Source organism: Euprymna scolopes, chromosome 33 (assembly GCF_053919585.1).
Source record: "Euprymna scolopes isolate OS-2025 chromosome 33, ASM5391958v1, whole genome shotgun sequence".
In the NCBI taxonomy this organism is placed as follows: domain Eukaryota; kingdom Metazoa; phylum Mollusca; class Cephalopoda; order Sepiida; family Sepiolidae; genus Euprymna; species Euprymna scolopes.
The window spans coordinates 38,985,343-39,000,391 of NC_136514.1; the positions used below are offsets into that span (position 1 = coordinate 38,985,343).

The 15,049-nt window shown below is 33.9% G+C and overlaps 1 protein-coding gene across 1 annotated transcript in view; it reads left to right on the top strand.

The window, feature by feature from the left end:
- Positions 1–14,589, top strand: part of LOC145258199 (26S proteasome non-ATPase regulatory subunit 3-like) — a 497,578-nt gene extending 482,989 nt beyond the window's left edge. The window contains exon 12 of the mRNA XM_080116096.1: positions 14,218–14,589. The gene's annotated coding sequence lies outside the window, so the exon portion shown is untranslated. The remainder of the gene's footprint in view (positions 1–14,217) is intronic.
- Positions 14,590–15,049: the final 460 nt, after the last annotated feature.

A 15,049-nucleotide genomic window follows, 5' to 3' on the forward strand; every position in this document is an offset into this window, starting at 1 on the left:
GCATCTCTCTCTCTCTCCCTCTCAACATCTATCTCTCTCTCTCAACATCTATCTCTCTCTCTCTCAACATCTATCTCTCTCTCTCTCTCAACATCTATCTCTCTCTCCCTCAAAATCTATCTCTCTCTCTCTCTCTCTCTCAACCGCTATCTCTCTCTCAACATCTATCTCTCTCTCAACATCTATCTCTCTCGCAACATCTATCTCTCTCTCAACATCTATCTCTCTCTCAACATCTATCTCTCTCTCAACATCTATCTCTCTCTCAACATCTATCTCTCTCTCAACATCTATCTCTCTCTCAACATCTATCTCTCTCTCTCAGCATCTATCTCTCTCTCTCAGCATCTATCTCTCTCTCTCAGCATCTATCTCTCTCTCTCAGCATCTATCTCTCTCTCAGCATCTATCTCTCTCTCAGCATCTATCTCTCTCTCAGCATCTATCTCTCTCTCAGCATCTCTCTTTCTCAGCATCTCTCTTTCTCAGCATAATCTATCTCTCTCTCAGCATAATCTATCTCTCTCTCAGCATAATCTATCTCTCTCTCAGCATAATCTATCTCTCTCTCAGCATAATCTATCTCTCTCTCAGCATAATCTATCTCTCTCTCTCAGTCATCTATCTCTCTCTCTGTCATCTATCTCTCTCTCTGTCATCTATCTCTCTCTCTCTCATCTCTCTCTCTGTCATCTATCTATCTCTCTCTGTCATCTATCTCTCTCTCTCTCAGATGACAGAGAGAGAGAGAGAGAGAGATAGATGACAGTAGCATGCTCTTGTTCCATCAACCATGAGAAATCTTAAGTCGCAATCGTATTTTTGAAAGTCGCCTGCACTAAGGATTGAATCTTCACTATCCAAAACTTCTATGTAGATTCCAAAGTTTGACAATATACATTTGAAGAAGATTGATTACATCGAGAACAGTAGTCTGAAGAATAAAAATAATATGAATACTCATCTCAAAAAGAGATGCTGAGCGAAAGAGATGCTGAGAGAGAGAGATAGATGACAAAGAGAGAGAGATAGATGACAGAGAGAGAGAGATTGTCATCTATCTCTCTCTCTCTGTCATCTATCTCTCTCTCTCTCTGTCATCTATCTCTCTCTCTCTGTCATCTATCTCTCTCTCTCAGCATCTCTTTCGCTCAGCATCTCTTTTTGAGATGAGTATTCATATTATTTTTATTCTTCAGACTACTGTTCTCGATGTAATCAATCTTCTTCAAATGTATATTGTCAAACTTTGGAATCTACATAGAAGTTTTGGATAGTGAAGATTCAATCCTTAGTGCAGGCGACTTTCAAAAATACGATTGCGACTTAAGATTTCCCATGGTTGATGGAACAAGAGCATGCTACCCCCGTGGGTTTAAATAAAGGGTTTCATTTAAAATTCTGTGCAGATTCCCAAGATTGACAGAAAGATTCCCGAGTTTGTCAAAATACACCTGAAGAAGATAAGAACAATAGTCTGAAGATTCCAAATAATACAAATCTCCTGCATTTGATCGGACAATATGCATGTTTTAAATTTTATCCCTAAAAGATGACTTGAAAGCTCAAGAAATAAAAAAAAGTCTTCTGTTAATTTAACGTCACTTTTGCCGTGCCCAGGAAACTTGAGCTGTCTCCAAATTATACTTTGTGCAATCTTGTCTAATCACTTGCTTCAAAGTTTTCCTTGGTCGACGAACCTTTCTGTGATTCAAGACATCAATTGCAGCATTTTATCCAGGAGAAACAGTAGGAATTTTATTTACCGTACATTCTTACTTTAAGAATTTTGTTAAAATTTTATAAAAATAAAATGATCAACAGATCAAATAGGCATGGAATGCCTATCTTATTTAATGAAATAAGCTTGAAAAACGAATCCTGCTGAATTGCACAATGGTTTTGTTTCATTAAAAGTCGAAATGGGATTATTGATTCATATAAGAGATGCCCAAAGAGTCATAATAAATGAAGAAAGAATAAATCTCTTGCAAGTTGCATGCATCTCAATTTAATTGCATCCAAAAATGAGAAGCCTTCTAACAGACCATCTTTATATCTTTTTCCTATTCGCTAAGTAGTCAAATGGAATTCATTTTCAAACATCGAGATTTTCTTAAGAATTCGGGGGGAAAAAAAACGAAAAAAAACTTATAAAATGTTTTTTTTTATTAAGTTTTCGCTTGTAAGATTCATAAAATCTCTTTGGAGATTTTTCTTTTTTTTTCTTTTTTTTTTCTTTTTTTTTCTCCAAAATGTTTTTTTTTTTTTAATTCTGTTGAAGAACATTAAAAATTTCACTTTAGTAGTTTTAAAACTAAGATGAAGAATCTTTCTTTTCATAATCAATGTCGTCATTAAATTTCTTGTTTGCTAAAAACACCATCTTCTTCCCCTCCTTTACGGTATTGATTTTGTTTTAGTCAATCTTTTTTATCTTCATTTGTATTTTCTTTGAAAAGGAAACAAAAATTAAGCCCGTTATAATCTATTTTACAAGCTGCACTTGGTACAGACGCAATGCTTATACTTAAATCTGAGCTGATTGTTGCAGAGACAACTTTTGAGTATTATGCTATTTAGGAAGCAAACCTTCTTTAAGATATGTTTCCTTGTATAAGATTGACAAAAAAAAAAAAAAAAGAAGCCCTGTAGTCCCATGTATGCCATCAAACTGCCTTGGACACCCTTGTGAAAGGTGTTCACATAATCAGTTTGTCTTTTCCCGTTTTTCTACCCATTTTCTTACAAAAAAAAAATTATTCTGCTTTCTGCCCCATCACCATCCTGGATATTTTTTTTAATCACGTCCACTTCAAACAAGGCACATTGGACATAAAGGGACTACTATTTGGGACCATGATGAGCAAGATGTTGGTTTACATTACATTTAAACTTCTGCATGTTAGTACTCTCAGAAAAGCAGGTAGCAGGAAGGGAATTCCTAAGTCTAGTTGTCCAAGGAAAGAAACTGCTAGAGTAGAAGGCTTTCCGACATTTAGAGACCTTTACAGTGGAGATGTATTTGTTGTGGCGTTCACCCTGGATCGGTTTATCCGGCTCCATTCAACACGTTAATGGCCGTCCAGACATAGCAGTCTGAGGCTGTTTCTGTTACGAGTGTAAGCCATTCACAGTTCCATCGGCGGAGTCTATAGAGGTGGGGGCCAAGGATAGGATCATTTCAGCATCCTGTTTCATTGTCCTGGTTTAGCTGAACCAGGTTTTGAGTTGGCCACCACAGTGCTTCTTCCAGCCTGGTGGTGGTGCTGGGTCGATGGCTTCACGAGTGAGGTGTGATTTTATTATTTTAAATTATCTGCTAGTGAGGTTTCAGTTTAGTAGCTTTATGAAGTCACCCATAAGTTGCTATAGTTCCAAAGTTCAATCTGACCTTGACTATTGAACTTAATTGAACATGTTTGTTATTTAAAAAAAAGTTTTTTTTTTTTTTAAATTTGATTTCTAAGTGTACGTCTTTATTATTGTTCTCGACTTATTGCATAATATTTGTATTATTAAATATTTTACTTGTATTTTTTAAAGTCGGCTTTATCATTCAGCTTTCTAACTTTTTTTTTTTTTTTTGCAATCATCACTCAACTATATAATTGGCAACATGTTTATTTGTGTTAGGACCTTGTAGCAAAATTAATTTGTACTTTTTATTACAGTAACCATAATAGCAAAATTGGAATGCAGAGAAAACAAGTTTTTTATTCAATAATTCTTTTGAGTTAGAAAAAATATTAGTTCAACCCAACAAAGAATAAGTTTGAGAATGGAAAGAATCAGATCTATTTGCAGTTTCTATCTGTAATTGGTTTTGAGTCTACAGTTAGAGATCGATAGTTGTTTGAAGAAGTGATAAAGATTTTTTTTCTCCATTTTTTATTTGCATGTGTCGGACTTATGATTGTCCAATTAAAAATCAGCAAATGTGCAAAGCTTTAGTGGCAGATGCAAAAAAAATGAATGCATAATATTCTTTCTGCGTCAAATTTGCAATGCAAGTTGAAAAAAAAACCCCATCACTTTTGAACCTAGTTGCAATTTGTGTGGGTGTATGCTTATATACACTCTTAAAGTAATTAAACCTACCAGACCGAGCTAACGAGATATACAGGTAATTTCTGAAAATGCTACATACCGAATTACTGCTAAATCAGTTTTTTTTCCAACTACGTGTTATGTTGTCAGAGGGCTAAAAATAGCTACCCAACGTTTTGCAAATGGTTTTCTTTGTTTTGGCAGAGTTGTGAGTTTGTTTTGAGGACTAAAGTAGCCATAAAGTGAGCTATTGATGAACCAAGCACTTCAACAGGTAAAAGAGTGAGACCAAGGAGTTTCATGGTGCAACGAGTGTTGGATAAAGTGACAAATTCTGATTTAGACAAAAGTGAATTTGATCAAGAGTATGTTTCTGAATCAATTAACGCTAGTGATGATGAATATATCGATGAAGGAGAAAGTGATGATAATTCTGATGATGCAAGTGAGCCTATGCATCAAGGAGGGCTCCACCTGTTAGGCGGACTGGCACATGAAGGCTGAATGCTGGCTGCAAAAAATTACTAGCGTGTTTAAATTTATTTTACAATTTTGCCCAGGAGGCCAAGCACAGGGGCAAATTAGGTTCAGTAGCTCAGGTCTGGTAGGGTTAACTCCTAATGAATTTTACAACACAGCCACTAGGTATAAAGGTGGATTATGTGGGCTATATTTAATTCAATTTTACACAAAGGTAACAAAGAAGGAAGGGAAATCCTTCCAGAATATTCAGATACCTGCGATATTTGCAAAATTTTAACAATAGGTATTAGACATCAATTAATAAACATTTCCCAATTTTCAGTTTCTTTGCAGTATTTTATAGAACTTCTAGGGTGGGATAATGTAGGCACAATTTCCCATTTGAAACTTCAAGTATTTCAGATTTGCATTAAATTTGATCTAAATAAGATTTGGTAAATTTCAATTAAGGACCCTTAAATTTTAGAAATTTTCTAAAATTAAGATCATGGAATTGATTTTAATTAAATTTGGAATAAGAATTCTAGACAAGGTATAGTAAGATTATGTTTTGATGCTTCGTAAGTCGATATAAAAAGTGCTGCAAAACTGCTGAATTTTACCCCTCCTGTGACAGATGTTCTTTTAGTGTCATCCACAGACACACTATTTCATTGTGGGCAGACCAGTATCCATCCCCAGTCTGGGATCAAACCAACAATCATAGTCGATAGTCATTAGCTCTAACCACCAGGCCATGGGGGCAGACGTTGCTAGTGAATGATATCTACAATGCCTTTATACAGACATTAACTACCTCTCTGAAAGTGCTCTATTTGTTTATTTATAAAGAGCTGAAGTAGTAGCGAGCAATATCATTCAACAACAGTACTCCACTTGATGGAAAATGTCTATGACAATTAAGCTATGCAGGAACGTCACTTAATGCTTTTATGTGGGGATGAAAGATTGATGCTTCTGTTTAGGTTAATTACCATCGATGTATTTTGTACTACTAAGCTCTATTCACGTATTGATTGCTGTTGAAGTAAATATTGAATAATGTATATCACCTAATATATCTAAGTATATGTGTGTATAATGTACACACACACGCACATGTAAGGAAGTTTGAAACATAAAATAAAATTTAAGACAAAATGAATGGTCAGTTTATGGAATTAACGGAAAAGCATAGGAACAAACTAATTATGATAGACATATTTAGAATGCCAATATTTCTGTTTTTAAGTCAATGTTCATGGTATAAATATGGTCTGACTTAAAGACCAAAATAATGGTGCTCTAAACATTTTTGTCATTATTTAAACTAGTGTATTCCAATGCTTATCCATTAATTCAACATACTAATTATATATATATATATATATATATATATATATATATATATATATATATATATATATATATATATATATACACACACAACTGTTTTACGATACAAAACTTAAATGCTTTAAAAATAATAAACGAAAAAAACCTGAGGGATCCCTTTCACCAGCAAACTCATCAGGAGTAAATCGTTTGAATAAGTCAAATAGAAAAAAACAAAAACAATATCTCGCAAAAGACTAAGTGGGTATGCGTGTAAATTCTATCGAGGGGGGGGGATATATAATAGAGAGGGATGAATGAAAAGAAATGGATAAACCAAATTGGCTCATCTGATGAGATATTTAATATTTCATCTTTATTACCAAAAGACTTCCTTGGTAAGGAATGAAGATATTATTTTAACATGAGCTAAAAACAGGATGGAAACAGGAGAAAAAGGGAGATTTTTCTTTCTATTTCTTCCTTTTGTTTTATGTGGTCCTTTGTTTCTTTCCTGAGAGGGCTCCATACAAATTTGTAACATAGGTATACCTGCAACACTTCAGAGTGTATTGTCAATTTAAATCTGCTTCTACATTCCTAAGGATGCTCCAAATATGAATGCCTGTAATGTACATCAAATGCTCATGCGTGATGTTGCTTCTTATGGATATGTATCTTGTGGCCATTAAAGGAATTTGCGTGTAACTCGTCATTTTGCCATGTATAAAAAAAAACGTTAAGTGGACGCTTATCTTTCATAAGTCATTTTAATCAAGATTTTCTTCAGAAGGTGAAAACACAAGAAAGACTTAAAAAAAAAAAAAAGACAAGGATTTCATATTGTTTAATATTTATTATTTTTCTTATTTTTTGATGTCCAGAAGGCTCTTTCATAAAGCTCAGCACAGAACATCTTGTCGAAATTAAAATAAGTTTCTCTTATTTTCCTATTACCATATTTATTAAACTGTTAATTAAAAAAATTTTTACAGCATTTCCTTCTAATCAACAAAATGTAAAAGTTTTAATGATTTACCAAATTTCCTCGATCATAAGGTGTCAAAATAAACCGTTTCTCGATGCAACCAAAATCTCACTGACAAATTTTATTTGCAAACCTTATTGTGTGTAACCTACTTATCATTTTTAATAATCTTACTCATTTTTTTGTAAAAACTTAAGAACATCTTCATTGGTTTCTGAAGAAATGTAGTAGTAGTAGTAGTTGTAGTAATGATAATAATAATAGACAAAGTATAAAAAAAGAAATATTACTTTAGAATTGTATTTTTTCATTTATCTCTACATATTGTCTGCCACTAAACCTACATGACTGGTTTGTTTAACATGTTTGTGTGTGCTAACAAACTTTTTTTTTTAATCAATGTCTCCAATCATCCATCTTTGATGTCTCAATGCCAAGCAAGAATGAAATTTTGCCAAACACAGACTAGGCTATGATTTGAATTAACTCTGAAAATAAATAAATCAAATAACAAAAGGTTTTGAAAAGACAAAAAGAACAACTCAATAATGCATCAATTAGCTTTTAAGTGTTTTTAGCTGATGGTAACTTCTGTGCCCCCCTCTCGCCTCATTTACTGTTAGTGACACGTTGTGAAGGAGGTAATTGTTTTCATTCAAAAAATAATTTTAAAAAAATAAATAAATAAAAAAAGACTGGAGTTATTAAATTGATGTGTTATGACATTGGGAACAGTGGAAAATTTTTCTGTAGAGAGCTGGGGGGGGGGGGTCACAGGTTTTTTTTTTTTTTTTTTTTTAATTATTTTCTTTTTCAGGTTTTAGTTCTTCTTTATGCTTTACCACCCTTGGCAAAAAAGGCAAAAAGTTGTCGATCTGAGAAAAATGAAAAGGAGAAAATTGCCTGCCCTAAAAATAAATTGTTGTTAAAAAATATCTGATTATTTATTTTCCAGACTTACTGCAATTTGAAACACATTTAATCTGTCCAAATAAACCATTTTTTTTTATCCTCGCTTTCTTTCAAGATAAAATCGAAACAGCTACTGTAAATTTTGATTTTAGTATTAATATCAGCCATTTTATACTAATTCTAAACATGGTTTTTATAAATCCGCAACAATCAGCAGTGCATGATTAGCCAAATGTATATTGTTGCTGACTATGAAATTACTTATGCTGAGTTCAAATCATGATTACGAGGGGAAAGTATGAACCTGCAATTACGCTCCAACTGTGGTTAAAATAGTAAATGTTATTCACATGCAGTTAATAATCTGCAAGTGATATTGTATTTTAACATTGATACAAAAAGGGTTGATATGCCATAGAACAACCAAAAGAAACCAAATGCATAATTGCATGCATGTATATCGGTTATATGTAGTAGAAGATTTGGTCTGTATAGGGAGATGTTGGTCTGGTCATTGAAAGTGCTTGTGTAGCTATACAAAAATTAAGGTAACAGTCAGTTGGCAGAGGATCTGAACTCCAATCTCTGGTCCCCCCTCGCTAATCTTTTACAAAAAACACCCGTCTAGCTGAATCCACTGTCAAAAACTTTCCCCACTCTTTATCTATGCCTAAATCAAAACGTAGATTCCATGAACAAAGCTTCTTTCTTAGAACTGCACACCTGTGGAACTCTTTTCCGTCTGCCTGCTTTCCTCCTAACTACAACTTGGATGTCTTCAAGTCCAACGTAAACAAATTCCTGATGAACCGCCCCCTTAAGTAGACACTCTAAAATATCCACTCTAACGTACTGTACTTACAATAACCCTTATCCATGAGTGGCTTCCGGGCCTTGATAAGTGGTGACCACCTTGTAAAAAAAAAAAAAAGATGGGCAAGGAAAACATGGAGAGGGGGTGAATTTAAGAGAAAAAGATGAAGATGGGTTAGTTTGAAAGTCAGTTACTAAAAGCTGTCCAATATATGCAAGCATGTAAAATGGATGTTAAACTCAAAATGATGATGATGATGATGATGCATCCAGTAACATAAGTTAAGAAACATTCAGCCTGGTCAGTGTTAAGATGAGGGACTATGGGGAATACTAGTTGCCATAAGCTAAAACGTGGAAGTAGCTTTAACGTAACTTTAATACTGGTACAGTTCAATAGCAGTTATAGATTAAAATTCTGGAATATTTGTTAACTAGATTTTTCAGTTTATTAAAATTGAGCAAAAATTACAGCTTGTTGACTTGTGAGTATTTTATGTCAAACTAATAGTTGAACATGGTTAAATTTGTTCTGATTATTGCATCAAATATTAATTCCTATTAATTCCTAATAGTAAATCGAACGGATACCATAATACTTAGTTTGCTGCACCTCACCATAACAAAAGTTCCTACAAAGTTTCAGCCAGATTGACCAAGTGCTTCTGAGAAAAAGTAGAAACAAACAGACACAGACTAAGAGAAATATGATACAGCTTCTTTCAGTCCTGACAATAAAAAGCATTTTGAGAAAGATGGAAAAATCTAAGTGAAATCATTTTAAAACAGATTTCTGTGCTAAGCAAATATGTGGGTGGAAGAAAATGTTGCTTAATTGACTAATATAAGATTTTAATTTTTTTTTTTTTTTTTTAACTTCCTTGGTCACGTTAATTGAACACCTATTTCTGACTGCCCCTTTCTATTGCTCTAGTTCACGCACAGACGTTTTAAACTACTTCAATATAGTAGAAAGAAAAGGTAATCAGCAGCTGAATGTTTGACTTGGTTTCACTGTTATTTTTGGAACAACGACCAGTAAAAACGAAAAAATGTCATTTTATTTTCTGACCAATTAGGCATTAATTTTTGTCCTTAATCATGCTAAAAAAAATGAATATTAGAGGTTCCTAGTTTACCATAACCTGCTTGAGGTTATACTAAATCAGAATATGTAAGATCTGTGTGTCTTTGGTAGTTTCTGAATTTGAACCTCTTGAGTGGAAAGCTATTCTTTTAAGAGGAAAATGATTAAAAAAAGAGATAGCAAAAGAAATAAAGATTGTAGAAAAAAGAAAATTATTTAATTGCGAATAATAAATATAGTTGTCCCAAGCAAAATTGGCAGCATCAATCCAGTCAGATAAGTTTTTCCAGGTAAAGAATGGTAGTATAAATCCAGTCATAATCAGCAGAGCATAGCTCACTTCTTGTGTCAAGATATAAAACTATGATCAAAGAATTTAAATTTAGTATATTTTGTACACCTATTCTGGTATCTTGATTGGTTTCTTCTTATCACACCTAGCTATAAATATCATCACCACCTCGATATGGGTCCGGAACTGGGAGCATGCCTTTTCTACAAATGCTGGCAGGAACTCTATAAATACTTGGCAGATAGCGGGGGTCAGGCTGGCTTTGGTATTATGAGAGGTCATGTTGGTGATGTTGCCGACCTATAACTAAACGAAGTAGTCCAGCAAGTTTAGGTCAGGGGAGTGAAGGGTCAGTGAGAGAAGGGTACAAAGTCATAGCACTCCTTGTGAAGTGAAACCTGGGCTTTTTGGACTTGTAGACTGGTGCCAAGTCCTGCTGCCACACCCAGAGTGTGCCAGCGGCCACCTGATGGCACCAGGAGATCACCACACTCTTCAGCACAACCAGGTACACTTTTGTTTTGACTTGTAAGCTAACTTCAAAGATGTGAGGTGGCATGATGTGGCCCTCACTTGAAACCACACCAAAGACCATAACTGTGGCCGGGAACTTTGTGTTCATCACCATGGGCATGTCTCTGTTATTCATGGCAATCCAGCAATGCATCTTGAGTGCTTGCAATGGTCATATTGTCATAGCTTGGATCAGCAGAGAGCAGAATTGTACAATAGCGTATTTCCGATCTTGCTTGTTGAACATTGTGTCACTTTCATACATGATAGAAGGCTCCTATTGCTCTTGGGATTTGTACACAGCTGGCTAATTAGTAGATGGTCTCCAACAAAAAAAAAAAAGAAAACTGATTTTCATCAAACGGAAATGGAATCATGTCGTCTTTTCTAAGGCAACAATTTTATCTTTCCACCCTGTATAATAGGGATGGGAGTAAGAGGAGGAGACGGTTAAGGTAAAGACTGTTTTTTGTTCCATGTTTTGACTGAAAAGTAATGTGTTCATTTCAAAAAGCTTCTCTTGTGGTTGATTAAGTGCTGTCACAAAGACATTAGTGTAACATTGACATTTCTCCCCAATTTTCTCCTTCTGTATCTTATTTTAAACTGAATTGTTTTTTTTCTTTAACCTCATAGCATTTATTTATTTAAACATTTTGACCTATGAGAACTGTCAGATTGAACCATAATTAACAGAACCACTTTTCGAAAAAGAAGTTGATTGTTGACAATTAAAAAAAATTATATATATATATATTTCAAAAACTGAAAACCAAAGAGAAATTTAGTCTGATTTTTCTGTCTCCGTGCCAAATTTTTTCTTAAATAGTACAATCAATATTGACAAAGAAATCGATATGTTCTTGCTGTATTGTTTCATAAAATAGCAATGTTGATGAATGCAAAAATAATTTTGAAAGAATAAATTTACATTTTTGGAATTTTAAGAGTTTGAGTCTGGATCCTAGTAATCCAAGGAGTCTGGATCCTAGTAATCCAAGGAGTCTGGATCCTAGTAATCCAAGGAGTCTGGATCCTAGTAATCCAAGGAGTCTGGATCCTAGTAATCCAAGGAGTCTGAATCCTTGTAATCCAAGGAGTCTGGATCCTTGTAATCCAAGGAGTCTGGATCCTTGTAATCCAAGGAGTCTGGATCCTTGTAATCCAAGGAGTCTGGATCCTTGTAATCCAAGGAGTCTGAGTCAGATCTTATAACTTTCAACTACACAACTTTGCTTATAATCAGTAAGGCTATGACAACAGAATATTCTTTTGTTTTGACTCTCGAGTATATATCCGACACAGTTAATCAACCGAGAACCACAACACTTTATATAAAAGCATTTAAGATATCAACGGATACACACTCGAGAGTCCAAACAATGAAAAGAATATACTGTTGTCCTAACCCTAGTAATCAGTGCAAATGTGTGCCTGAACTTTTTGTATTTTATTAGAGAAGTTGATATATTGCATAAACCTGGCCGTTGAATGTGTGAATTACCATCTTCTTTTCTGCTTTTATATTTTGAAAATTCTGTTTGATATTTTGTGAAAGTGGTCTATTGTCTTGTTTTAAAAGATTTTCTTTCAACCTTGCTATAAAGTTTATTTTGAAATTTGACACTGATATCAGCCATGGATTTTAACACTTCACCATTTTTATTTCATTTTTTCGTCATTTTGACCGAAACATTGAGAAAATATCCGTTTATGTTTTAAATTTCTCTTTCTTTATATACATATTAATTTGAACACTGCAAGGCTATCTTTATGCTCATCTCTTTAGTCTGGTTTCGCCTCCTCCTATGCTCCTGATCCTTTTATTAATGTGCTGTCTCACCACTATTCAAGTTTCTCCCCCAACCTGCTGGTATGATTTTGATACTATCAATGGCCTCTTCCCAAGTGTTAGGAAAAAAAAATTATCAGCAGAACAAAGGTATAGGAAGTTGTTCACCAGGGCACACAAAAGAAAGCTGAAATAGGATTGTTAATCAAGCTGTGGCAGTGATTAGGACAAAGGAGGTCGATATGTTTAGAGTTAGTTTATGGTCAGTTTTAGGAGTGGCAGTGAGGTTTGTGACAGTTGAGGACAGTGGCCAGTTTTAGACAGTTATCAGCTAGGAGGTCCCTCAAAAGAGATTCGAGTTGAAGCTGGGTAAGATTGAGAAAAAAATTGCTGGGGACTGACACAGCCAAATAGCGATGCCAACGTTTGGAGTTCCTCTTTCTACACTATGTGACGATATCTCCCCCCCCCCCCAGCTTAACTGATTTACATAAAGTACTTGTTTTGTGTTGTTTTATCAAAGTGCGATCACAAAGGTAATCAGGTCACATAAGTCTTTTTCCAATTTATTTCATTATCTGCTGTTGACTTGTCATTTCAAATTTGTTTGCCAATGAAAATTATCTAGCTCTTATTTGCTTAACATTCCAATTTGGATTTTCAGTATTGCGCATAAAAACAAATAGCTATAGTTGAGAACTTCATCTACCTAGAAATTTTCATAAACAAAGAAGGCAGTATCGGCTATGAGTTACAGTGCAGAATAGGTAAGGTATAAGCAGCATTTGCAAGATCAGAAAAAAAAAAATCACACTCAGATTTAAATTAACGGCAATGTCTTTTGCACACTGCTATATCGAAATGAAACTTGGCATCTTAAAAATCAACCAATAGAAGAAATTAGATGTGTTTGATTCCAAGTGTATTAGAAAGATTATAGGGATCAAAGGAAGCGATTGAATTACCACCCAAGAAGTCAGAGCTCAGACTAACCAATAAGTGGTATTGTCAATAATCTGCAAATGACTTTTAGATTGGCTCGGACATACCCTATGATTGGCCACAGAGAGAATTGCCAACCAATTGCTCTAATGGATCCCTAATGGAAAAAGGAGAGGTACACCAAAAATGAACTGGAAGCAGACAATCAAGAGAGATTTTATTGCAATGAAAAGAAACTGAATTGACGCCGTAGCTCTGGCTTCAGATTGAAAACAAGGGCATAATTTGACTGCCTCATGCATCCAACAATACAGGAGTTCCTAAGTCCAAGTATAGAAGACTTGAGTGAATTAATAATTAAGAAAGCCCCCCCCCCAATAAACAGTTGAGGTATGATTATAAATTTACCTACAACCATCTTCATTATTGCAATATGCAACAGCAGTGTATTTTTACAATTGTCATCTTTTTATGATTTTATAATTGAACAAGATTATTGAAAATTCTGTGATCATTCAGGAATCAGAGTTGTCTGTTTTACAAAAAAAAAAAAAAAAGAAGAAAATTTCCACTCAAAATCACTAGAATCTCTTGTGAATTGAATAAAAGAGTTCTATTAGAAATTCTTTGCATATTCACAAGTTCAACAAGATATGCTTGAAGAAGGTTGGGGGTTAAATCGACTGAAACGTGAAAATAATACTCAAGATGAGAACAGTAGTCCAAAGAATCCAAATAATGCGAGGTTACAAGGTATAAAATATATGAAAAGGCTGGCAAATTCAATGATTGAAGTGGAATGAAAATGATAGCAACCTCGATAAATACAACTGTCTGAAACATGTGAAAAATGTAGATGAGATTTTCTCGCAGAAATATCAACTGCTTGTCAAATATTTTTTGCTGTATCATGATGTAGGTTTTCACTCTCCGAGTGCTTCTTGATTTTATTGACTTTTCATCAGCTTACAAAACTGACTTGACTATAACTTTTTGTAAACAGTCTAATCCTATTTTTTCTTTTTTTTCAGGCTGTGTCATACAAGTGATGGTCTGCTCATCAGATGGTGTATTATGTATCTTGTGTTTTAGCCATCCGAAGCTGTCTCCTGACACTATCACAAAGCAACTTTACAAAAACAACTCATTTTTGACTCTATTCTTTAGGACAGACTATGGATTCATGGGCTTCCCATCATTATTTGTCTGACCTGAACTCTTCTAACTGATTATTTTAGTCACATTTAACAATTTTCAAATTCTTTACGCAGCCAAATTCAGCTCAACATACCTTAAAAAAAAAAAAATAAGAGGAAGAAGAAGAAAAAAAAAATGGCATTCACTGTTTTGACACTCATTTAGGAATTAATCCCAAATCTGCCATCTTTAATTTCCTATTAGAATTTTTTTTATATGAATTTATTTCAATTATTTTTTGCTCAATTGAATTTATGACAAAAAATAAAAGTTATGGAATAAAACTTTCTTTTTGCAATAAAATCATTTAAAAAAAAATAGTACCATTTTTGTTTTTTATTTTATTTTGTTTTTCTTTATTAACCGATTATGAGCTAAATTATGATGCAGACGGTTAAAAAAATACTTTTTGTTAAGTTTAGATGACAGCATACTGAATGTAACCAATGAACTGTTTGCAATGTGGAGATATCTGGCATCTACCAAGATACTGAATTAATATGTGCAAGACTGCTTGATTCAATTCCCATTTTATTTATTCCATTATATTCATTTATTTACGACTGAATGAATTAGTTTAACCAGGTATTAAATGGTTACCTAATAATCATTCAATTTTTTTAACTTTAACATAACATACTATTTTTTTTTTTTCTTACATTTTTT